The sequence below is a fragment of the Tursiops truncatus genome, chromosome 4 (genome assembly GCF_011762595.2).
Source record: "Tursiops truncatus isolate mTurTru1 chromosome 4, mTurTru1.mat.Y, whole genome shotgun sequence".
Taxonomy (NCBI): domain Eukaryota; kingdom Metazoa; phylum Chordata; class Mammalia; order Artiodactyla; family Delphinidae; genus Tursiops; species Tursiops truncatus.
The window spans coordinates 45787591-45814283 of record NC_047037.1 but is presented as its reverse complement, the minus strand read 5'-3'; the positions used below and the strand labels follow the sequence as shown (position 1 = coordinate 45814283).

The 26693-nt window shown below is 36.8% G+C and overlaps 1 long non-coding RNA gene across 1 annotated transcript in view; it reads left to right on the top strand.

The window, feature by feature from the left end:
* Positions 1–26693, top strand: part of LOC117312217 (uncharacterized) — a 233884-nt gene that overhangs the window by 111889 nt on the left and 95302 nt on the right. Inside the window, exon 3 of the long non-coding RNA XR_004526492.2 lies at positions 14306–14474. This is a non-coding gene — a long non-coding RNA (uncharacterized lncRNA). The remainder of the gene's footprint in view (positions 1–14305; positions 14475–26693) is intronic.

The following is a 26693-nucleotide window of genomic DNA, read 5'->3' as shown; positions in this document are numbered from 1 at the left end:
ATAGCGCTGTGAATTTTTAACTTCAGGAGCTGATAAAACAAAAGTTCTCTAAACCTGTTACTTGCATGCCTCCCTTCCCCCAAATAGAAAAATGTTAGCTCTGCTTTTGGGTACTGAGAATTTGTTGTTTGCCAAAAGCACAGTAAACACTTTCATAGTCTTTACTGCTTTAGAGAACAAGACATTTAGGAAACCATTTTATTCAAAACTTCATTTGAAAACAAGATATTTGGCATGTCGGAAAAAACATTATGTTTCCTTTTCATTCCTTTTTCCATGCAGTGGTAATCCATCCATAGACTAACACTATTCAGTAACCTTAGAGATGTGCTTCATATCAAGAGTGAAAACACATTCTCCTCCACATTATGTTACTGTTAGAACTTTAATTTTACATACAAAATGCTTTAGGCTGAAACTTAGCCTAAAAACTTTCTATGCTAAAAAATATAATTTAACATATTTGATAATGATCTACAAATTTACTTGTTTCTATTCAAGTTAGTATAATTTTTTAAAAAAACTATCAAATATCTAAAACATTACATCTCAAATTTTCTGGATGTTTTTCCCATGATAGGGGTAGAGATGCCAAATGTCAGACATTTTTTTATCCTTGTCTTTTCTAAGCAACCTCAGAATTTCCCCAAGTCCAAAAATTGTAGACTAATGTTATCCCAAAATGAATTAGGTAAGATAAATAAATCAAAAACTGGTCTTAGTTTATCTTTTTAGCTTTCTAGCTCCAAACAACTATCCCATACCTCCACTGCCTTGGGCAAAACCTATTCATACTCCAGTGTTTCGATTCCGACTTTTCCAGAATCCTCAGATCCAGTGTCTCCCCCAGTCTCCCAGTTGATCCTCACCTTCTTCTCTCTCTCCTAACTTCCAAGATCTCTGCTCCCATCCTTACTTTCACTTAGCAATCAGAAAAGAATTTCCAGAGGGTCCCATCATCCATTTATCCACCTACTCTCATCTACCTGCCCATTTACTCTGCTTTCTTCTCATTAACAGGTATGACATCAATGCTTCTATCTTCATTTGTGGACTAGATCTTATCACTTCATCTCTACTCAAGACAATTGATCCAGAAACTCTTCTGCATCATCAATTTCTCTGCTCTGCTGCCTCATTCCCACAAAGATATAAACATGCTGTAATTTTTCCCATTTAAAGCAGAAACAAAACAAAAATGCCCTTTGGTCTACTTCTCCATCCAGCTTTATCCCGTTGCTTTACATCCATTACAACATGGGGGAAAAGCTTTGCAAGTATTGTCTATGCTTGCTGCATCCAATTCTCTTTCCATTTGTCTTGAACTCACTCAGGTATTGTTTTCACTCCGCTACTCCACTGAAACTACATTTAGCAAGGCCACTAATGACCTTCAAGCCACTAAATTCACTAGTTCTCATTTCTTTGATCTATCCACTGCATTTGAAATGTCGAGTTACTCTGTCTTCCCTGAAGCACTCTCTTCATTTGGCTTCTGGGACCCCACACTCCATTGGTTTTCTTTCTACTTTGTAATCTCTTTTGCTATTTCCTACTCATCCTACCAATCTCTTAATACGGGTGTGCCCATAGCTCAGTCTTTAGATTTCTTTCTCTCTTAACTCACTCTACTAGTGACTTATCCAGCCTCATAGCTTTAAAAACAATTTATATGCTAATGATTCCAATATTTATAACTCCATCCGAGACCCTTCTCTGTCTCTTGAATCCCAGACCTATATATATATATATATATATATATATATATATTTTTTTTTTTTTTTTTTTTTTTTTTTTTCCGGTACGCGGGCCTCTCACTGCTGTGGCCCCTCCCGCCGCGGAGCACAGGCTCCAGACACGCAGGCTCAGCGGCCACGGCCCACGGGCCCAGCCGCTCCACGGCATGCAGGGTCCTCCCGGACCAGGGGCACGAACCCGCGCCCCCCGCATCGGCAGGCGGGCTCCCAACTACTGCGCCACCAGGGAAGCCCCCAGACCTATACATTTACTTGCCTACTTGAAATTCCTCTGGATGTTTTATAGTCACCTCAATCTTAATATTCCCAAGACAAACTTCTAAATCTCCTATCCAGATCAGCCCCTTTCATACCCTCCATCTATTCAAACCCCAAATCATGGAATCATCCTTAACTACTCTCTTTCTTTCAAATACCACACCCAATCCCGGATGAAATCCTGTAAGCTCTACCTTCAAAATATAGTTAGAATCTGACCACCTCTCATGCCCTCCATGGCTACTGTGAGACCCCATATTTCTTATTTATTTATTTATTTATTGAACTATAGTTGATTTATAATATTGTGTTAGTTTCAGGTGTACAGCAAAGTGATTCAGTTATATTTACACATATATATATTCAGATTCTTTTCCATTATAGGTTATTACAAGATATTGAATATAGTTCCCTGTGGTATACAGTGAATCCTTGTTGTTTATCTGTTTTATATATAGTGTTGTGTATCTGTTAATCGCATACTCCTAACTTATCCCTCCCCCACTTTCCTCCTTGATAACCATAAGTTTGTTTCTGAAGTCTGTGAGTCTGTTTCTGTTTTGTAAATAACTTCATTTGTATCATGTTTTTAGTTTTCATGTATAAATGATACCATGTAATATTTGTCTTTCTCTTACTTCACTTAGTATGATAATCTCTAGGTCCATCCATTGAGAAGGTTGCTGCAAATGGCAATGTTCCATTTTTTATGGCTGAGTAATATTCCATTGTGTGTGTGTGTGTGTGTGTGTGTGTGTGTGTGTGTGTGTGTTTGTATATATATATATATATATATATATATATATATATATATATATATACACACACCACATATTCTTTATCCATTCATTGGCACTTAGGTTACTTTCATGTCTTGGCTATTGTAAATAGTGCTGTTATGAACACTGGTGTGAGATCCCATATTTCTTAACAGTATTATTACAACAGACACTTCACTGGTCTCCTGCTTCAGACCATACTACCCACATTCTCTCCTCAAACACAGCACCCAGCGTGATTCTGTTAGTATGCAGTCATTCTTCTGATCAAACGCTTCAGTGGTTAGCTGTCTTACAAAGAAAGGATCAGCATCCTTACAAGGAACTACAAGGCACTGATGTATCTGATGCTTTTTAAAAAGTAATATCTCAAAATTAAAAGTACTTTTGAAATGTCCTCAAAACAATCAAGATTCAAACTGAGTAAAGTCCTTTGATAACTTCCAAGTTGACTAATATCAGTTAAGGACAGTTAAACAGTTGGTACATGATGTTAGACAACTAACTTTTAAAAAATCCTTCTACTTTTCTCTTAAGCTTCAGGACCAGTTAAAAGAAGTATCCCAAATTTGGAATGTGAGCTATTTAAAAAAGGCTACTGTTTACAAGTACTCCTCTGTCTGATGCAGTATTTTCTCAGTATTGTGAAACCAAACCAAAAGATAAAATTTGTGTGTAGCTTAAGACAGTGGCAGCAGGCTAGTTACCAGATCCCTAATATGTCCTCCAAAAATGATACAAAACAAAAAGAAGAGAAAATATATCTACACAAAAACTGTGTAGGAAGTGCATATTTTCCTATAGGAATGTGAAGAATAACTGATCGGAAAACAAGAGAAAAACTGAGAAAAATTCCACGGCATTTCTAACACAGATGTATGGATCCTGTCTCACATTCTATTCTTTGGGGAGAAAATAATCATGGAAAAAGCCTTCATTTCCTTCCTGTAAGGTTAAATTGGAGACAAATTAAGGTTTTGCCCTTTCTTTTTCCTGTGGTGTGAACAGTTGTGCTTAGTGTAACAAAATTTTTAGGACCTGGCCGGGGTCTGGCACATAATAGGTACTCACTGGTGAGGTGAAACCAGGGAATTGGGAGTTCTTCGAGAGAGTACTTTTCTAATTAGCTGAGAACAAGATCTTACCTCCAAAGAGAAATAGGCAGAACAAGGACTTCAGCAGCACCCATTAAAAAGTAGACTAAGAGAGTTCTAAACTTAAACTGAGAGAAATAGTTATTAGGCAATAATGATTAAGAGAAAGCATGAGATAGGTCAGGTTTCTGTCATTTTAGATCTTTTTAAATATCCTTGCTTCATGAGGAAACTTCTTTCATAGTTATACAAGCATATATATATTTGCATATGTATGTTTATATACAATACAAATTTTTAATCAAAAATTTAATTTACTTAAAAGTAGCTAATACTACAGAGTCATATTGTAAAATGGTAGTTTCAATTCTGAGTCTTTTATAAATATGCAAAAATTTTTAATTAATTAATTGGCATTGAATTAACAATTTTTTTTCCAAATGTGGTAACTAGAAACAACAAAAATACTATGTACTTGCATCATTTCTTTTTTTAATAAGTTTATTTTTTACATCTGTAACTCTATTTCTCTTTTTTTTAGTATAAATTTATTCATTTATTTATTTATTTATGGCTGCATTGGGTCTTTTTTGCTGCGCACGGGCTTTCTCTAGTTGCAGCGAGTGGGGGCTACTCTTCCTTGAGGTGCGCGGGCTTCTTATTGCAGTGGCTTCTCTTGTTGCGAAGTACGGGCTCTAGGCATGTGGGCTTCAGTAGTTGTGGCATGCAGGTTCAGAGTTGTGGCTCATGGGCTCAGTAGTTGTGGCACACGGGCTTAGTTGCTCTGTGGCATGTGGGATCTTCCTGGCCTGGGGCTTGAACCCGTGTCCCCTGCATTGGCAGGTGGATTCTTAACCACTGCACCACCAGGGAAGTCATCATCATCATTTCTAACATGAAAAATCTATTAAATAATCCAAATAGGAAAAAATTATCTTAAAATACTCCATTAAATTAACAAAATGTCTCTGTTTAAAAAAAAAGCCCTATTATGTTTTCTTTATTTTCCCTGTTTGCTCTTGGCTTTGCTGATACTAACTTGTAGACTAATTTTTGGGTCTTTGGCAGTCAGTGCTCTGGAGTTGATTCTAAGAAGGAAACAGGCTGCTGGAGTGTACATAATGGAGTAGGAACATTTTATTTATTTAGCGGAGTTATCATCCTGAAACTCACAGAGGGCTATAGGGCATGTCATGCTAATATAACTCATGTGTTATAGTACAATAACGTCATGTATACACAAGGGGTTTATGTGAAATATGAAGAAAGGCTTTTTTGCTTTCAGATAAATAATGGGATGAGTTAACAGCTCAACTCTGAGAGACCTAAAATATGATTACAGGATGGTTCTGATAAAAGGTGCAAGAGAATAAACTAAATAGTATGTGAGGTTGCCTCAAATCTGATGTTATTGCACTGCTGACTCTTGGAATATTAAAATTTTTCTCATGCATGTATCGTCTTTTATAGCCTAACACATGCTAACTGGTAAATTCTAGAGACTATACTCTCTACAGTAGAAATGGCAACGAGCCAAATGCCAATGAAACTCATTTTTTAAAATTTACATTTGCAAAAAAATATGATATAATATGTACCAAGAGTTCTACTTTGTTTAGCCAATGCCTGTTAAAATTACTGATGTTTCCCAGTCATAATGAGTTGCTTCTTTGGGGGAAAGGAGATTAATAGATGTTCAACATTTAATGAAACCACTGTATATGCTATACTTTTATTGTACTCTAGCTTTTATCTCCAAATTTTGGCTAATATACTGATGTTGGCATATATCATATCAACTTTTAAAAATCAACTTATTCCTAAAAACTCATAATATTTTTTCTTACTTTTCTTTTTGAATTCAATTAACCTGTCATTACAAGTAAAATTATTAAGTGCTTAGTGACAATCTCCAACAATAAGATTCCATTTCTGGCTTTATTGTGCTGAACGCTTTGCTTTATGTTTTAATGTGAGATATCTAGTCTGGCAGAAATAAGTCTAAAGGCATCAAGTCATTTCGTTGAATTTAAAATCATTTCAGTTAACTGAAACCACTACTTAGCCTGGCAGCTCTGAGAGAAATGATTTAAAAGAATTATTATGATAAATACCAAAGAAAAATTCAATTATATTTAAAACATTTATTCTTATTTTCTTCAACAAATAGGATTCGCTGTTCACTATATTTTCCAATGGCAAAATTTGACAGCATAAATATGGTAAATAAGGCCAAAATGCTGAATGGTCATTGCTCCTTAAATCATAGGATAAATCAATTTTTATAAAGAACTGTCATTTAAACAAATTATTTTTCAGATTAATTAAAAATTCTCTCATGGTTTATAATAAAAGACATTTAGCTTCTACCGTGTGTGCTAGGCAGCATGTTAGGTGACAGAAGTACCATAGTAAACAGGTCAGACTCCCTTAAAAAAAGAAACTTGTAAAGGTGAAAGAAGTAATAGGAAATTATTAATTTGCATGAAAAGTGCTACAATAATAGTAACCATAGAACAGTTAGGAATCACTTAGGAGGAGCACAATGCACTGGGATGGCAGAGTGTTAAAGATGACTTTCTGGCATCTAGGCTGACACTGGGAGTTGAGCAGGAGTCAGGTAGGCAAAGAAAAGGATGGGAGTGTTTCCAGAGAAGGAACAACATGGGCAAGGGGCTGGAGGTGAGAGAGCATTGTGATTTGGGCATCTTTGGTAATTTAGTGTGATTAAAACCAAAAGCTGTATATGGGGGAGAGGGAGGAAATGGGATGAATTGGGAGATTGAGACTGACATATATACACTACTATATATAAAATAGATAACTAATGAGAACCTGCTGTAGAGCACAGGGAACTCTACTCAGTGCTCTGTGGTGACCTAAATGGGAAAGAAATCTAAAAAAGAGGGGATATATGTATATGTAAAATTGATTCACTTTGCTGTACAGCAGAAACTAACACAACATTGTAAAGCAACTATACTCCAATAAAAATTAATTTAAAAAAAGAAAGAAAACCAAAAGCTGGTTCTTTGAAAAGATTAATAAAATCAATAAACCTTTATTGAGGCTAAGAAAAAAAAGAAAGGAGGCAAATTACTAACATCTGAAGTTAAAGAAGGGACATCACTTCAGATCCCATGGATGTTAAAAGGATAATACAAGGATATGAACAACTCTCTGCCCACAAATTTGATAACCTAGATAAAATGGGCCAATTCCTTGAAAGACACAATATGCCAAAAGTCACAGAAGAAGAAATAGACTATCTGAATAGACCTAAATCTATTAAAGAAATTTAATCAATAATTAATAACCTTTCAAAACAGAAAGCACCAGGCCTGGGTACTTCACTGGTGAATTCTACCAAACATTAAAGAAAAAATTATACTAATTCTGTGCAATCTCTTTCAGGAGATAGAAGCGCAGGGAATACTTCCTAATCCATTCTATGAAGCCAGCATTAACCCTAATGCCAAAGCCAGACAAAGACATTATGAGAAAAAACAAACAAACAAAAAAACTAGAGACCAATATTTCTCATGAACAAAGATGCAAAATGTCTCAAAATGTTAGCAAATTGATTCCAACAATGATAAAAAGATTATATACCACAACCAAGTGAAATTTATCCCAGATAGGCAAAGTTAGTTCAGCATTGAAAAATCAATTAATGTTATCCATCACATCAACAGGGTGAAAAAGAAAAACCACATGGTCAAATTAATAGATTCAGAAAAAGCATTTGACAAAATCCCATACCATTCATGATAAAAACTCTCTGTAAACTAGGAAGAGTGAAGTATTTCTATAATTTAAATTTTTAAATCTGTTTAAGTAGTACTTTTGTGGTAAGTTGTATATTTAGAGATTGTTTTCCAACTTAAAAAATTAAATCTTCAGATTTTTCAGGAAAGTAAATATATGATGATGAAGAAGATAGGTAGGTAGGTGGATAGATAGATGATAGATAGATAGGTAGGTAGATAGGTAGATTTTTTAGTCAGGTTTATTGAGGTATAATTTATATAAGATAACTTCATTTTTTTGGCTGTTCTGTTGTATAAATTTAAAAAAACACATACAGTCATGTAACCACTACCACAATCAAGAGGAAAGCAGTTCTATGATAACTCAAGTTTCCTTTTTGTATCATTCTAGTCAATCTCTTCCCCACACCTCCATTTGCTGGCAACTACTGATCTGTTTTCTGTCCCTATAGTTTCTTATTTTCCAGAATGTAATGAAAATGTAACCATACTGTATGTGACTTTTTTTTTTTTTTTTTTTTGCGGTACATGGGCCTCTCACTGTTGTGGCCTCTTCCGTTGCGGAGCACAGGCTCCGGACGCACAGGCTTAGCGGCCATGGCTCACGGGCTCAGCCGCTCCGCGGCATGTGGGATCTTCCCAGACCGGGGCACGAACCCGTGTCCCCTGCATCGGCAGGTGGACTCTCAACCACTGCGCCACCAGGGAAGCCCTGTGTGTGACTTCTGAATCCGGATTCCTTCTCTTATTATAATGCATTTGAGGTTTACTGATATTGTTGCATATAGTGGCAGTTGTTCCTTTTCATTTCTGAATAATTGTCCATAAGTATATGGACATTTAAGTCATTACATAGACCCAGGAGTGGGATTATTCATTTCCCAAGTCAAAGTGGGCCTTAAATTCAATTTTATTTCATTGCCAAGATTTTTGAAAATTGTTTCAATAATCTTTGCCTTTCCAAAGTTGAAATTTATGAGTGAGATTATGCCTATATACAAAAGAAAAGACCATATTATGTCAAAGTTTAGAAGGAGATGGTTTTTCAAACAAACAATTTGGTTTGAGGAGGGGTGTGTGGAAGAGTGACCAGGTACTAGGGAGGAAGGTGTCAGGGAATGGATGGAGTTATAAAAGGTCAGATTCAAGGTAGCAGGAAAAATTCACTCTACCACTGAGGTCTCTAGTGAAAGCCTGGGAGGTGTTGTGGGAAATAAGGGTTATGCCAGTGTTCAAAGGGTAATTTACAAAAAAGTAAAATCATGATTCTCATACAGATTTAAAAATGAACGTGTGTTAAAATTTTTTTTAACTCATTAATGATAAACTGGTAAGATGTTACAGTCAGTTTAAAAAGAACTCTAAACAGTTATATTTATAAATCTGGAATATTAAAATGAATGTGCAAATAGACACAAAACTAGCTTCTTCCACAGTGAGTGATGGAAGTCAGTTGGACCTCTATGGAACAGAATTTGCATGTCGTGTCTATAGACAAAAATTATTCTGCATTGTACCAGTTATTTACAAAGCACGGAGTTGTAAAATACCTCCCGTCAAACTGGAATCAGATAAGACAGAAAGGTGTGCTCTAGACAAGTGCCAGGCAACCACCTGCCCACTGGTCAAATCTGGCCCACGGTTACCTTTTGTAGGTCCTATAGTTAAGAATGCTTTGTGGGCCTCCCTTGTGGTGCAGTGGTTGAGAGTCCGCCTGCCGATGCAGGGGACATGGGTTCGTGCCCCGGTCCGGGAGGATCCCACATGCCGTGGAGCAGCTGGGCCCCTGAGCCATGGCCGCTGAGCCTGCGCGTCCGGAGCCTGTGCTCCGCAACGGGAGAGGCCACAACAGTGAAAGGCCTGTGTACAGCAAAAAAAAAAAAAAAAAGAATGCTTTGTACATTTTTAAAGGGTTGTAAAAGCAAACAAACATTGGTAGAAAGGAAGAATAAGCTAGAGGCCTATGTGGCCCTTATAGAAGAAGTTTGCTGACCCCATTTTTTGGCCTTTGCTCTAATGCAGAGGTCAGTAAAAACTATGCCAGCCGCCCAATCCAGATGGCTGCCTGAGTTTTGTAAGTAAGGCTTTATCGAAACATAGACACACACACACATGCTTTTTAAAAATTTACTGTCTATGGCTGCTTCGGTGCTACAATGGCAGAATTTAATAGTTATAACAGAGCAAAGCCAAAATATTGACTCTCTGATCCTTGATAAGAAAAGTTTGGTTATGCCTCCTTGGACAATACATGGTTCTCCAATGAAACACAAATTTATTCCTCCTGGGAAGATCTTTTAATTTTACTGTCTCTATTTTTTCTTCTGTTTCTTTTGCTTGGTTTATCCCATTTTTTCCTTCCTGTCATCCATAATTCCTTCTCATATTTTTCATCCTTTTTAACTCTTTCTTTCTCCATTAAATAGCCATAACCTGGAACTAAAATATATTTTTAAAATAATTTATCAAATGAAATTTTAGATTCCTCCGTAAATCTAAAGTAAAACTATACCTCTTTTTTTCTCACCACCTCCAATGCTCTAAGAGCCTAAAATTACTTGGAAGTCACTTTTCACTATGTTGTAAACATGTCTGTGGGTCAGTGACCCTTCACGAAAAGGACCTCTCACCTGAGAAACGAGAATCAGGGGTCCAGTTAGTTGCCTTCCCTTTTCCAAGCAAAACAAGGAACATTTATTGACATTTCAGTAAGTGAGAATTGAGAAAGTGACTTAATATAATCTGCTTTGAATGGCTCTTTACTTCCACTGGTATGTACATAAAGCAGTGTGAAGTTGAGATTGACTACTAAAAGTATAATGTCAGCATTTTAAATATAAGTGTATAAATACAATGTGATATAGATGATATCATAAATATAAAGTGTAATGTCGGCATTTTTAAAACCACAATATTCCCAAGCAGTGAGGAGATTTACAAGGACATGTTTACTGTCCCTCTCCCCTCTGCTGATTCTCTTTTGTCTCCCTAATCCCATCGTAGTCTCCTTTATTTTATCATTTACCCGTGTACATGTCTTAAGTGTCATTTTTCTCAAAATGCCATCCTTGATCCTCTTCTCTTCTATGTCTACATTCTATGAGCGTTCTCATCTACTCCTCTCATTTTAACTACCAGCTAATGATTCCCAGTCCATAACTAGAGCTGTAGACGTTACACGTATATACGCATAACATATATATTAAATTGTCATCTCTAGTTCAGTGATATTGGGTTGAACTCAACACAGCATCTCCCAGTCCACCCCATAAATTTATTTCTACATTCTTCCTCATCAAGCATAAACTTAGGAAACAACCCACACTCCTTTACCCCTATTTTCAATCAATCTTAATTTTTTTTTATTGCAGGGGGGAGGTATACTGGTATCTGCAACTTACATTGAAATACATAAAAATGATAGATAGATGAAAGGATTGAGAGATGGATAGATGAATAGGTATGTGATAAAGCAAGCATAATAAAATTTTAATTGTAGAATTAGGTGGTGGTTATATGTGTACTGACTGTAAAAGACTTTAAACATTATTGAATGTTTCAACTTTTTTCATTAAATGTGTTAAAAAAATATTCTTTCAATTTGCCCCCAAAATATCTTTAGTGACTGCTACTGCTTTAGCCTAAACTCTCATCATCTCTTACCTAAACTATCATGTTTGTCCCTATTGGGTACTCCTAAAGGCAAGTTCCCTAAAATGTTGCTACTCACAGTGTGGCCCACAGACTGGTGAGCAGCCAGCACATCACCTGCCAGCTTATAGGAAACACAGGTCCCACCAGACATACTGAATCAGAATTCACAGTTAAGAAGATCCCCAAGTAATTTGTATAAACTTTGAAGTGTTGAGAAGCTCAGCTCTATATGGTAACTCTATCCTACATCATTGCCTTGCCTCAAACCCTTCAGTGGTTTCCCATTGCTTACAGGGTGATACCTAAGACCCTCAGAGTGGTTGCCTGTTGTGAACATTTTGAATATTTCCAGAGCACATGTGTTGTGTCTCATTCTGACTCCCCCTTCTCTGACACTCTCCACATACCTTAACTCAACCTAACTCTGTCCTGTTTGTCCTTCAAGATAATTTAGTCCACATTGCTTTCTTATTACTTAGGCAACATCTTTATTGTAGCCCTGTATTTTACATTTTTTTGAAATAAGAAGGTATCTGTTAGTTTTCCCACTAGGCTGTGAACCTCAAAAAACAGAAAATGTATCTTATTCATGATTCTATTCCCAAGTATTTGCACAGTTCTTGTTGCAGATGTGAGCTATTTAACAAATGCTTATTGAACTTAACCCAAAAGCAGCTGACTATCCCTTCAGGTATGTAGTTCAATGTGGAGTGGTGGTTCAGAAAGAGATTGCTAAAAGATAAGCAAACAAGTAAAACCAATTTTTATTTTATTATAGCTACACTCATTTAGCTATATCTACCTATCTACTTTAAGATAGGTAGATATAGTAGCTACCTATCTATATCTACATTCCAGATTCTGAATTTATTCATAAAAGACAGCTATTTCATTAAACATGTGTATTCTGAGTTCAAATGAAAAAGCCATACAAATTCACTCACTATGTATTTACTGAATGTCTATTAGAACAGGGCTAGTCTTACTGAGATGTAATATTGCTTTTGTTGCACTTAAAGAGGTCTTCTAAGTGCTTGTTTTCCAAAAGTTATAGAAATGATATTTCATCAGTTTTCATGCATAATAGATGAAAATACAATGTCATATTTATCAACAAAAGCAATGAAATGTCTTTTAGATATTCATTAGGCAATCAGTCACCCGTCAACAAAGCATAATTCAAATCTCATTTTGACTTTTGCCCATGAGATTATTACAACTAAATAGAAAATCAAATGTTTTGGGTATATACGTTTTAGTAGAGTAAATCAGAGCTGAAAGTAAAAAAACAAAAAGACTAACAATTCCTATCCTGGACCATGAAAAAAAATTCTTACAGTTTAAACCCTAATCCCATTCACCCTCCAATAAAGAGCAGTTTTTAGCCATATTAGTAGTATAATAAGATATATTTAAAGTTTTTTAAATTTAAGTATGTTGGCAGAATTCATCTAACTTTGAAATAATATTTTAGATGCCAATCACATAGAAGTAAGTAAGCTAATTATCATTTTATATAGAACGAATAAACTGAGAAATGGAGATTCTTCCTTCCAACCTCCTTCCTTCCACAATATTTATTGAGTGGTTATACTGAGGAAAACATTGTGCTATACTAGCCTCCAGGGATTCAAAGATAAAGCATTCCTTTATTCATTCCACAAATATTCGGCACCTTCTGCATGCCAGGCACTGTTCGAAGCCTTAGAAATACAGCAGTTAGTGAACAAAGCGCCTGTGCTCTTGGAGTTTATATTCTGGTGCGTGAGACAGACAAGTAAACAAATGGGTAAGGAGTACAGTTACAGACAGGTGCTCTGAAAAGTAAAAGACAGGGTAATGGTATAGAGTATACAATGTTGGAGAGTGGGGCAAGGATGACAGGGTAATAGTATAGAGCATATAAGGTCGGGGAGCAGGGCAAGGATGCTATTTTAGGTAGAATAGCCAGGAAAGTCCACTCTGAGAAGACAGTATTTGAACAGAGTACTGAAAACACTGAAAAAGTGAGCAATTTGAAGATTAGGAGAGGGGAGAGGTATTCCAGCCAGAGGGAACAGCAAATATAGAGACTCTAAGATGAGACTGAGCTTGGGGTGTTTTCAGCAAGGAAAAAGGGAAGTTGGAACGCAGGGCACCAGGTAGAGTGTGGTAGGATGAAAGGTCTGGAGGGGAGGCATGATCTGAGGATCCTTTGAGGAGTTTGGATTTTATTTAAAATTGGCTGGGAAGCCACTCAAGAGATTTAAGCAGGGAAAGTTTGTGAAATGATTCTCTTAGAAAGATCACTCCAACTACCATGTGGAGAAGGAACCATAGAGAAACAAATGGAAGCAAAGAGTTTGGTTAACAGGCCATTACAACAGTTCAGGAAATAAATAATAGTGTCTTAGATTTCTCTCCACCTAGGTAGAGAGAACTGGTTAAATTGGAGGTATATTATAAAGGTAAAGCTGATAGGATTTGTATTGGATTTAGATTTAAGGGAATTGAAGGAGAATAGTCAAAGAAGACTCCTGTGTTTAAGTGATGAAGTGACTAGTAAATAGTGAGCTAAGATAGTAAGTGTAGGCAGAAGTTTGTGGGAAATTGAGATGATATAAGATGCCCCTTAGACATCAAAGTGGAAAAGCCAGGCAGGCAGTTTGATGTGTACAACTGGAGCTCAGAAGACAGGTCAGGGCTGGAAGAACAAATTTGGGAGTAGTTCACACATAGATGACATTTGAAGCCTAGGGGCTGGATGACATCAGCTAAAGAAGAAATAAATAAAATAAGGCTTAGCACTGACCCAAGTCATAATATCTAGAGCCAATGAGAAAGTTTGAGAAGGTGCAGCCAGTGATATAGGAAGAAACCCAGGAAGCAGATCAGGTTTCATGGGCATGTTACCAGTGCAGCACACAGTGCTTTGCACTCAGAAGGGCCCCAGACTTGGTTGCTAAGCTGCCACCAATTCTTACTTATTTTATCTTTGAACTTGTGTTTTGTAGGTGAAGTCTGATGGGACAATGGAGCATGCCAGCGAGGAGAGACGATACACACATTATGTGTATCAGCCATTCCTTGACACCCCATTCATATTCCTGATGCCCCATGAGCACAGAGTTCTAGGGGACCCATGATGCATTGGGTGTTCAATGAGGCGCCAATCAAGTACGTGTAAGTATATTACACCGACAACAGAGCAAGTGGTGGTGTTGGTGCTGACAGCCTTGAGAGGCGGTGCTTTCTGTTCAAACCAGAATTTGCTTTTAAAACAGACAGAAGGCAGTGGTGATCTAAGAAGCATGAACAACCAAAGAACCCTATCCGATCCTTCCTTACTTATGTTACTGCTGTGATTGAATTGGGTCCTGCTGCTTGCTGCGTACAGAATCAGTTACATACTGACAAACGGTAGAAAGGAAAGGTGCTTTTAATCAGAATGCCGGCAATCTGCGGAGACGGTGGACTCAAGTGTTCCCCAAAAACCGCCTCTGAAGATTCTGCTCGGCCATGAAAGTTTTAAAGGAAAGGAAGGAAGCAATCTCAGTTAATCATTGAGATGAGGGTCAGAGTCATCGCCATTCCCCACTGTGTGCAGGCTTGTCACTCGTGATCTTCCTCTAGATGTCATCTTGTTCACAGAACTTGGTCACACAGTTTGTTTGGAAGATTACTGAAGGGGAAGCTAGGGAAGACATCTTGTTATCTGTTAATTACTTATTCTTCATTTCTACTTCTTTGATCTACGGAAAGAACTGACCAGTTAGGGAAGGTATTTTTTTATATATATAAATTTATTTATTTGTTTTTATTTTTGGCCGTGTTGGGTCTTCGTTGCTGTGTGCGGGCTTTCTCTACTTGCGGAGAGCAGGGGCTACTCTTCGTTGCGGTGCGCAGGCTTCTCATTGCGGTGGCTTCTCTTGTTGCCGAGCACGGGCTCTAGGCGCGCGGGCTACAGTAGTTGTGGCTCGCGGGCTCTAGAGCGCAGGCTCAATAGTTGTGGCGTACGGGCTTAATTGCTCCGTGGCATCTTCCCGGGCCAGGGAAGATGCTAGGGCCAGAGATGAGTAGAGCATGGAGGTGCTTGGTTTAAAAGTTAGTTACAATATAGTTTTGTTAAAGTGACAAGAAAAGGGGCTTCCTGCTGAGGGTCGTTTCCTGCAAAGAGCTGCTTACATTACTTCCCTGTATTAGCCAACCACTCACCCTGAAAAAGGAAATGTAGAAGGAGCGGGAAAGATAGAGGAGGCCATAGAGACTTTTCCTTTCTCATCCATAAGCCAAAAATAGAGAGTATTGATCGAATGCATGCATTTCAAGAAGTGAAATAAAAATAATTAGATTAGTCTTGTGCAGCACTTCCACTGTTCTGGAAAAAATTAAAAATATATATGCGTGCATGGACTACAAAATATGAATTGTGTAATTCATGCGAGTTAAATGCTCTTATATTTTCATTAAATCTGGCATTGCATAATGTAAATTTGAATGGTAAAATTCATGTCGATAATTTAAATTCTAAATTTTTCTTTATTTATGAACAACATAGAAAGCAAATTTAAAAAAACATGACAAGTTGAGGGAGAGACAGTGGAAGAAAGGAAAAAGCTTTATAATTTACTACCTTAGGGCGTTTTTTCCTTGCTTTTTGAACAAGGGAGCCCACATTTTCATCTTGCTCTGGGCTCACAAATTATGTAGCTGGTGCCGCCAGAAGAATATGGTGTCCTGGAGTCCAAGTGAAGAAAGTGCTTCCAGGAGGAGGGAGGGATCTGTCAACTATGTCAAATGCTGCTGAGAATTGAGTGAGATAAGGACAGAAAATCAATCATTACCTTTGGCATGGAGACTATCCAGTTAAAGTCAATTCTGTCAGAGATGGTGAAGTATATGTATATAATAATTTAACATTAGTAAAAATAAAGGGGGAGATTTATACACTCATTTTTATCTGTGATGTTTTCTTTTAAATATATTAGCATTATTCTAATTATGTTTCAAGAATAAATTAGCATTTGTTCAATGATAAAGTGGAATCACCCTAAAACTGAAACAACTTAAGAAATATAATTAAATTATTACTGTTTATATCTTCTATTGTGGCAGGTTTAAAAATGTTATTTTCTTTCTCTTTATTTTCTTTCTGTTTTTATTTTTCGCCTTTACTTTCAAGATGCCTACACAAAATGGAGTAAATTATGATTAGATCAAATTGGCACAAAAAAAGTTTGTTAAATAAAAACATGTATGTTTCCTACATGAAATGTAGTTGTAATACAACGACCAAAACCCTGCCCTCTTCCTTATTATTATTACCGTAAAAATACAATTTTTGAGTTTATTCTGTAGTACCTGAAGTCAGCCACAAGATGGCAGATGTTACCATAGTCAACAAATCGTTACTTGAAATTGGATATAAGATCACTTAAAATTATGATTCTGCAGAAACATAAAACCCTATTGATTCATTCTCCCCACCCTTCCTGCTCTTGAAGAACTCATTTTGGGGGCTTGAAAAAGCTTTCCCATATACATATACAAGATGGATAATTCAGAAAGCAATTCTGGAGTCCTATCAGCTCCATAAAACATAATATTAAATCACAAAACTGAGTAACAAATTGCATTTAAATGACTGTGAAGATGAATGGCAGTGTTGTACTGGAATGTTTTCAACCAAGGCCAAATGGATAACCACATTGATCTTGCATTTTATATCTTACAAAGAAGGACATGATGTAAATAAAGATCACAAAGCAAAGCTAATATATTTACTGCTATGTTAAACTAGTTACAGAGGATTAAAAAAAACTTTTTGATAAATTGTTTGTTCATTTGATTACTATGTTGGTTATTTCTTCCTTATATGTCAGTTGCAATTGAAGAGTACAGTGAGGAGGAAGAAACCTGAGCTTTTAAGATAATGTTATCTGCAGAGTTTAATGCTGTCCCCCACATATAAAGATTGAATTTTAGAATCTGCTAGAGATTATAATTCTAACTAATCAAATTCCTTTTGTGGGGTTGCACATTATAATACTTATATTTTGACTGATAACTTGAAATATATTTAAGCAAAAGGTGAACCTTTGTGAGTTTGTAATTTTCCTAAGGTAATGCAAGTACTACTCTTCACTTATGAAAAAGGGATTTTTTTTTTCTGTTTGACTATTTTGTGAACATTTTATTAAGATAGCTGTGGATATCCTGCAATATTTCATACCAGGTATCTTTTTTTTTTTTTTTTTTTTTTGGAAAATAGTGAAAGAACAGGAATTGATTAGCATGATGGGAAATTTTGGAACTTGAAAATAAAGAATCAGGGTCAGAAAATAAACCATATTCCCTACTGGAATTCTGCGTCACTCCTGACACTCTTTCCTCTCTCATTCCATGATATGTACTCTCTCCTTTATTTTCCTCCCATCTCTCTGCCTGCCCCTTCTCAGTCTCTTCCCTGGGTTCCTCTTCTGTCTCTTCTTTAATTCTTTGGCTCTCAACATTTTTCTTATCACTCTTCACTATTGATTTATAAAATCTTGAGCATTTAATTCATTACCAATGTTTCAACTGCAATGAACAACTAGCTTCTCTCCAAATCCTATGAGTCAGCATCACATAGGGGTTATATTTAAGCTCTGGCATTAGACTGCTTAGGCTCAAATACTAGTTTGACCACTTAATGGTTAGGTGATATTGATAAATTACTTAACCTCATTGTCTTAGTTTCCTGTCCTGGAATTTTAGAATGATAATAACTCTAAATCTTGTTGTTAGGTTAGAATGAAGCAATTCATGTAATGCGCTTAGCACAGTATCTGGCAAAAAGTAAGGACCTAATAAATATTCCATCTAGGGCTTTTTCTCAGAAAATAGAGCCATATACAATGGAGATCCTCACTCTGATGTCTTACAAAAAGCTTAAGATGATAGATCCAAATCTTACAAATCAATATATTACCATCCCTAAATCAGTTTCCCCAAAGATGGGAAAACTTTACTGTTTAATATTTAATATTGTAGAGTTTTTCCTCTAAAGTCAAGAGCAAAGGTACCTACCATCCATAACATTTATCATTATGTTGCAGATACTAACCAGTGCAATTAGACATGAGAAAGCAATTACTGAACTATGAATAGGAAACAAAGAAGTAAAACTATGTTTATTAAGAGAGGATGTGATTATACAGCTGGAAAATTCAAAAGAATCCATGGAAAAATACAATAATCAACGAGAGAATCTCGATAAAATAACAAGTTATAAAATGAGGATATAAAAATTAATAGCATATGTATGTATATATGTTTACAAACCTATACATAAACATATATTTGTATAAATAAAAAACAGTTTGAATATATAATTAAAGAGAAGACCCCATTTATGATAGAAAATAAAAGAGAAAAAATACTTTAACATAAAGTTAACAAGAAATGTCCAAAACTTATATGAGCAAAACTGGAAATTTCTTTTGGAAAAAAATAGATCTTAATGAATGGAAAGACATATCAATTCTAGGAGAGAAAGAAAGGCCAACATCATGAAGATGTCAGTTTTCCCTAATTTAAGGGCTAGGAGTAAAAGCCACTTACAGTACTGTAAAGCCTCTGTAATTCAAACAATTCTATATTAGCACATGAATAGGAAGACAAACCAAAGGAAAAAGAGAAAATCCAGAAATATATCCAATTGCATATGGAAATTAATATACATTATATGTGGCATCACACATCACTGGGTAAAAGATGGACTTTTAAATAAATGTTGTTCTGATTACTGGGTAGCCATATGGAGAAAAATTAAATTGGATCCATTTCTTACACCATAAGCCAGGATAAATTCCCAACAGATCAGATATTTAAATCAAAGGTATAAAAAAGCACCATGCATATATTTGAAAAAGCACTTGTGAATTCCTTTATAATCAGGGGATGAGAAAGCATTCCTAAATATGACTCAAAATCTAGAAGCAATGAGAAAAAAGATTGACAAATTTTATCAGATGAAAATTAAAAATCTTTTCATGGTAAAAATACCATATCAGACACAAAGTAAAAAATACAAATAAGAGCCTGGGAAAAAATATTTGCAAAATATACAGTGAAATGTGTAATGATATATAATACAAAGGTACCTCTAATATATAAAGAGCTTCTAAAAACTGAGATGAAAAAGGCCAAGAACAGATCTACAGAAAATTCATAGAAAAAGATATGAAAATTACTCTGAACTGTATGAAAAGTTGCCCAACCTCATGCACAAGTTGATATAATTGTTCACTGGGTGATGGGTACATGTGTGTTCATTATATACATGTATATCCAAATTAGATGGTGTCATTCATCTGATTGGGAACTTCAGGTGGCTTCTCACAGCCTACAGTAAAAAGTCCACTCCTTAGCATGGCATTTAAGACTTTTTAGAATCTGAGTCTTGCCTAGTTGTTTAGCCAAATCCCTCACTATTACCCAACTCCACAACATTATGTTTTGGTTGCATCAAAGGTTTTGTTATTCCCCAAATGTGGCATGTATTTTTTCATCTGTCCATGCCCTTCAACATGTTATTTCTGCTGTCCACAGTGCCCTTTTCTCTGTTCTCTGCTTGGGAAAATTCTACCATTCTTCAAAATATACTCAAAGTTCAAGTATTTGAACTTGCTTGCTCCTTTGAGTTTCCATGACACTTTCCACAGGCATCTATTAAAGCCCTTCTTACACAGTTCTGTAATAATTGGCTTTGATGTATGCCTCTGCCATGGATACAGGGTACTTTCTTGCCCGTTTCTTTAGTATTTCTACTACTTAGCACAGTGCCTGGCCCGGAAGAGGCATGGAATACATTTGTTGAATAATATTTTTATGCACTTGCCAAAAGACTTCAACATTTCCTATATAAATCTTTCAGGACAGATGTCAAGGGGAATAGAAGCTAGAAAATAGATGTCTTGCAGACTTTGTTTGCTTAGCACCCTGAATTTTGGCTATCAGTCAGGACTTTTAGTTAAACAAAACATATTCAGCTCAAACTAGCTCTGCAAATGGGCAGTGTATTTGTTCTGAAAGGCAAACCTTGGAAAGTAGATTTAGCTTCAGAGACAATGGATCTCTCTCTCTCTCTCTCTCTCTCTCTTTCTCTCTCTGTCTCTCTCACACACACACACACACACACACACACACACACACACACACACACACACACTTCTTCCCATTTCCAATTGTTGTCTTCATCATCTTAGGCTGTGATATCCATGAGGCAGGAACTGGTAGCAGATAGTTCGGGGCTTATATTCTTATAGCCTTGTAACTAACAAGGAACAAAGCTATTTCCTGCCAGATTCCGTTAGAAAAATTTCATGAAAATACTCCGATTGGCCTTCTAGCACCCAGGCCCCATCCTGGGGGTTGGGATAATGTGGTCAGCAGCCCCTGTCATGTGGTTCCCATATGAAGACCATATTTTGGAATGTGGGAGAAGCAGCTCCCCAAGACAACAAAGATCTTATCTGGACATGCAAAGGAATGACTCTCCACCATACCTGTGAAGAAAATAACAAGATCCAATGTTGGAATGATGTTATATAATTTTATGATTAAAATTTTCTTATTCCTGATAAATAAATATTGTAACTCAAATACATGATAAAATATATCAATAAAATAAACAACTGATCAGGAATCTTATTTGGACACTTTCATCTTTTGCTTCTCCTTTCTAATTATTATTTTTTTTTGTTCTTATCATCTAATTATTTTTTTAAATAAGGATACACCCAAAGAGTAAAACTCCTGAACCTAAACTTTCTAAGTTTGATACTTTTTATTATTTTATTCTTTGTCAACCATATACTCTTTGTTCTTTCTTTCACTGAGCATATTTCCCCCAAAACCAAGTACAGTATTCAAAAAGAAAAGAAAAAGTTGAAGAGAAAAAAAATTTTATCTGTGAATAAGTTACTGCTCAAAGATGTTTTGAGAGTAGAAAAAAAAAATGGAGCAACACGTCCATGATATTCACTCTTAACCACATTTTCTGATAGCACTTGTGATGCTGTTATAGCATCACACTGCTCCCAGAAAACTGGATGGCTGGGCAAGTATTACCACCCAACTCTGGGAACTACAGTTAGGAAATGTGATCTCAACTGGTGTGGTAACCCCAACAAGCAGCTTTCTCTTGGATTTATTTGGTCCACATACATTTGATTGCCCATAATGGGCAAAGAACTATCCTAGGAATAGTGGGTAAACGAGAGAAAATCCTCAAAAAGTTAACCCTCCATAGGAAGAGAAGTGTTGCAAAACTGCTAAGTAGGATCTTGAAATAAATAACTTTTCTTAAGCAAATTAAACCCTTAGTGCAAAGATATACTTATTTTGCTTATCTGTATTTTTGTTACAATGAACATATATTTCAAAGATAAGAAAACAAAATTAAATGAAAAGTTATTGTAAAATATAAAAGGGTATGTTCACCATCAAATATGTCATCAAATAGGTACAAATCCCATTTCAGCCAGTCACCAGCTGTGTGAATTTGAGCAAGTTAATCAATCTCTCCAAGGTTGGGTTTCTTGGGCTAGAAAATGGAGCTAATAATTCCACCTGCCCAGTGAAGCTGTGAGTATTAAATAAGATAAAATGTAATAAAGTGCTTAGCACCATGACTGGAATATAGAAGTTGCACAGAACAGATTATGTTCATGATTCTTGATATAAATTTGAAAGAAAATCTCATTTGAAGCTTAGACAAATGCAAAATCTAGGAACAAGTGGTATCTAACCCAGTTTATTCTTTCCCAATAATTGAGCAAATATGAATTCTCTAGACTCTTCCAACTTTATACTGAACCCTCTTGCAAGACTCCTAGGGGTCTCCAGGGCTTGGGCTACTGTTGCCACATGTTTTATTTCTAGTGGCAGGAGCTGGCTAGAACTTTAGAGATCCATAGAACCAAGTGAACTTTGTCACCGAGAGAACCCATCCTGGTTGCCGTCTGCATGTTTTCCTCTAACTGAATCTCAAGTGGGGGAATAAAATGGTGACTTTTCTCTTTCTCCTTGTTCCTACAACTTTATTTTTTCAAAGGTATTCAGAGCAGAAGTGGTGGATGGTGACAGCCCCTTGTTTGCCTCTTCTTTTGTCTTCCCTCCACCCTCCTCTCTTATCCCACAGTTCTGGATGGGCTCTTAGTGTTTCTTCCACACAAAGAGAAAGTCAGTTGCTGACTCTCCTTCTACTCAGCTGTCTCCAAAGTTTTCTCACCGCCAAACTGGGCTTTCTTTGGAGAGGGACTTCTTCACTTCTTTCTCTTGTCCAAAATCTACTTAAAAACAACCAAAAAAGTGCATGCAGTTTTATCTTCCTTAGAAGTATTCAGCCAGTTCAGACTGTCAAACTCTTGACTTAAGTTTATTTTTCCCTGACTCATTATTTGAGTAATTTTAGAGATGGAAGTCGCATTCTTGTATATAGCAATGCAACAGAAACAAAACAAAACAGAATTCTCACTAACAGAATTCTTGGAAAACAGAATCGATGGCTCTCCAAATATGGTAGCTTCTACTACTAGTTCTTCTATTAATGAACATTTAATGAGCACTTACTACTTGTCAGGCAGGGCACAGGCATCATTTATTTAATCATTTTAACAACCTTATGAGTCATAATGATCTTCCCCCCATTTTATAGTTGAGGAAACTATAGCTTAGAGTGGTTAAGTAATTGGACCAAGGCCACCCAGGTGATGAGTGATGGAGTTTGGGACATACTAATTAAAATGTTGAGCTTAATGGATTCTATGATTTACTCAGACAGGAATATAGCCATTGAACTAAATGTTTTAATGTGTGCAAAAGTCCATTCACAAAAGCATGAATTTAGCTCTAAAACCTGTTTGCATTGAATGAACAACAAGAGCCATTTATCAATGAATTGTAGTATACTACTCTTTAAGCTTAATCTGTATGACCTACCGTTCCAAGTTTGAGGGCTTCTCAAACTTTAGCACTGAAAAGGAATTTAGAATCTACTTCAGTGTTTTTCCAACAATGCTCTGGGGCTGTCCAACCCCTCAGGGACTGTCTTGGAAGAAGGGGAAGGGTTATCTTTCACACCTGGTGTTGTTTGGATGCATGATTACTTGATCCTCTACATAATAATGATGTATAGATCATTTTATTTTATTATTTTTAAAATAAATTTATTTATTTTATTTATCTATTTTTGGCTGCGTTGGGTCTTTGTTGCTGCACGCAGGCTTTCTCTAGTTGCGGCGAGCGGGTCTACTCTTCGTTGCGGTGCGCAGGCTTCTCATCGCGGTGGCTTCTCTTGTTGCAGAGCACGGGCTCTAGGCACACGGGCTCCAGTAGTTGCGGCTTGCCGGCTCTAGAGAGCAGGCTCAGTAGTTGTGGTGCACGGGCTGAGTTGCTCTGTGGCATGTGGGATCTTCCTGGACCAGGGCTCGAACCCATGTCCCCTGCATTGGCAGGCGGATTCTTAACCACTGCACCACCAGGGAAGCCTTAGATCATGTTAAACTACTGCTGTTCTGTAACTCGTTGGTGAGTAACTGGTAGTTCAGAGAATTTGGTGAAGCATCCACCAAACCGATTATCTAAATGTTTAAATTTTCAGTCAGTTTTGGTGGTAGTGTGACTTTGGTTGCCTGACTTGACAAGGAACTGGCCCTATTTTAATGTCAACAGTATTGAAGCATCAGACAAGCAGAAGGAACAGTCAGGAATTTGCTCTTTGGGGGCAAACCCTCTCAAGAGGACACACAGCCTTCTCTTCAATGTAAGCTGGACCTTCAATGGGGAGTATTTCTTAAGTTTGTTTTTTCAACTTTAACACATTTTCATAAAGACAATTGTGAGATTGCGGTATGGGAACTGTATCTCAAAAGGTGGTAGTAAGTACCTAGTTATTTATGCAGAAATCTTGGAGTACTCAAGGCTAGTTTCACAGCAAATAAAATATTTTTTAATTATTCATAGTAAAGTAACAAAAACAGTACCTTCAAATTATGACTGAAAAATTAGCTAGCATTTATTTCGCCACTCTCCATTGTTAAAAAACAAAATTCAGCTGAGTAAATTTGAAGATGTAATTGGCTTTATTCAGTGATTCATGAATTGGGCAGCATCCTGTCTAGAAAGTAGAAAGGAGCTCCAAGGAGCTCTAGCAAGTAGAAAGGAGCTCCATTTGTACGAAATGGAAGGCTTTTATAGGCTGAAGGGGGTGGGAAAAGGAAGTTTCCAACAAGAAGTGGATTTGTTCAGGCAAGGTTACCTTCCTTTAGGGGAGAGACAAGAGTCTGTCAAACAAATTACCTCACTAGTGCTGATCAGGTAATCCCAGGTTGACTGGGGAAAGGTCACATTCCTGGGAGAGGGTGAAACTGCAGTTAGTTTAGTTGTTAGGTCTTGGTTTGCTGTCCTGGGGCAAGTGACTCCATTTGGGGCCTGTTGTTCATTTTTATTTTTTTAGCACATGTTAGCTGTATTATTTTATTCTCACAATGCCTATGAACTAGGTATTATCATCATATTGATCTCGGGTGACCTCAACCTGCAGCAGCTTGGAGGATTTCGGTTTCTGGCCAGAGACTGAAGTCAGGCTGTAGCAGTGAGAGCGCTGAATCCTAGCCACTAGAGGGACCAGTGGTCAGTGACAAGGCCCTGGCCCGTCAGCTGTGTAGAAATGAATTTCCACATAGAGACGGAAAGTAGTGAAACAAGTAAAGTGTTTATTAGGAGGAAAAAGGGTATGTGTGGGTAGATACAGGTGAACTCAGAGAGAGAGTGGCACCCTCCTGGTAGTTTGAATCACTTATGGGGCATTTCTTCCGGGTTTGCTTTGGCCAATCATCTTTCTTTGCCTGGTTCTGAGTCCATATTTGGTTTGTCTCAGGGTCCTCCCACGTGTGCACGTGCATCTCTTAGCCAAGGTGGATTCTAGTGAAGAGGCCTATGGGTAGGTTAACATCCCTTACTATGAGGTGATGCCCCCTCTCTTTAGACCTCCGAGGAGGCTTTCTGTGCATTTATAGTTGGGAAGGTATCCTTGACCTCGAGAATGAGAAATATGTGGTCTCTATCTTTTATCTGGGAGGGCTCAGCTCTTCTCTCACTCCTGCTGTTTCAGAGTATCTGTCCACAGGGGACAAACTCCAGCTGCCCAGCCTGGGACCCATCTATCTCCTGCCTCACTATCAGTTCTTGTGCTGCTTTAACTGAGGCCTGGAAAGACTTCACCAACAAAATTCCTAACCATTATGTCCATCCTTGGCATCACATGGATTTCTAAAGGGGTAAAGTTCAGGAAAAGAATGAAAATTGAATTAATAATTGTGTATATGAGTATTTATGTAATTAGAATTATCTTCAATGTCAAGTAACATAAAGTTTAAAATAGAGCCCCCTAACTTTGTAAAGACATGATTGAGTGGGAAGGGTAGTTTTCATTTACGTAAGAGAATACTGCAGCTGTTCATGATGTTGTGAATGAATAGTTGTAATGAAAACATATTTATTGACAACCATCACAGTCTGCTCTAATATATTCTTTTACATTTTGGATCAGTTTTGTTAGTAAAGGGTATTTGTTCCACTTCAAAGACAGATGATGTATTACCATTCCCTGCTTGCATTGACAGGGAAGGAGCTTTTCAGCTCCGACTGGCAAGTGAGAAACCACCAAGGAGACAGACAAAATATTTGTTTTGAACCCAATCTCAGTAACGTCTTTATTTTACATTAGGAATTCAACTCTTAAGTTTCAATTGTTGCTCTTTTCCCCCAGGGCTTGTTGTATCCTTCCTTCCTGAAATAACAGCAAAGGGATGCAGGAATGCATGTCAGGAAGGCAGAGACGCTTGGGGACAGTCATTGATTGCAGGAGCTTTCCAAATAAAATAACAAAATATGGGCTTAGGGAAAAAAGATACTTGAAAAGTTTACATAAATCTTTTTGACCTAGAGTAATTAGCAATAACTTTTAATTGCTTTTATTAAAAGTTTTTTTAATTACTTCAAAATTTCCTAAATTGCAAATTTTAAAAACATCAGTGCAATTGAACATCATATGTTTCACAATGACTATACTCAAGAATAATTTAGGAAAGTATTATCAGAAGATTTGTTAAAGTTTAAATATGGGTAGATATACTATTTAGTCCCTATGTGTACCAGAAATATTTCTGCTCTCTAGTAACAAATCTGCTTGTCTGGATTGCTAAAATAACACGCTTGAATAATTCCATGCTGTGCAGTCACCACAGAATACAACTCAAAACACAGCTTTGTCAGTTACTAAATATCTGCTTTTAGGAACAGAATGAAGGGTGAGAGTCTTACCACCTGAGGCTTGGCCATGCCCACACCTCAGTT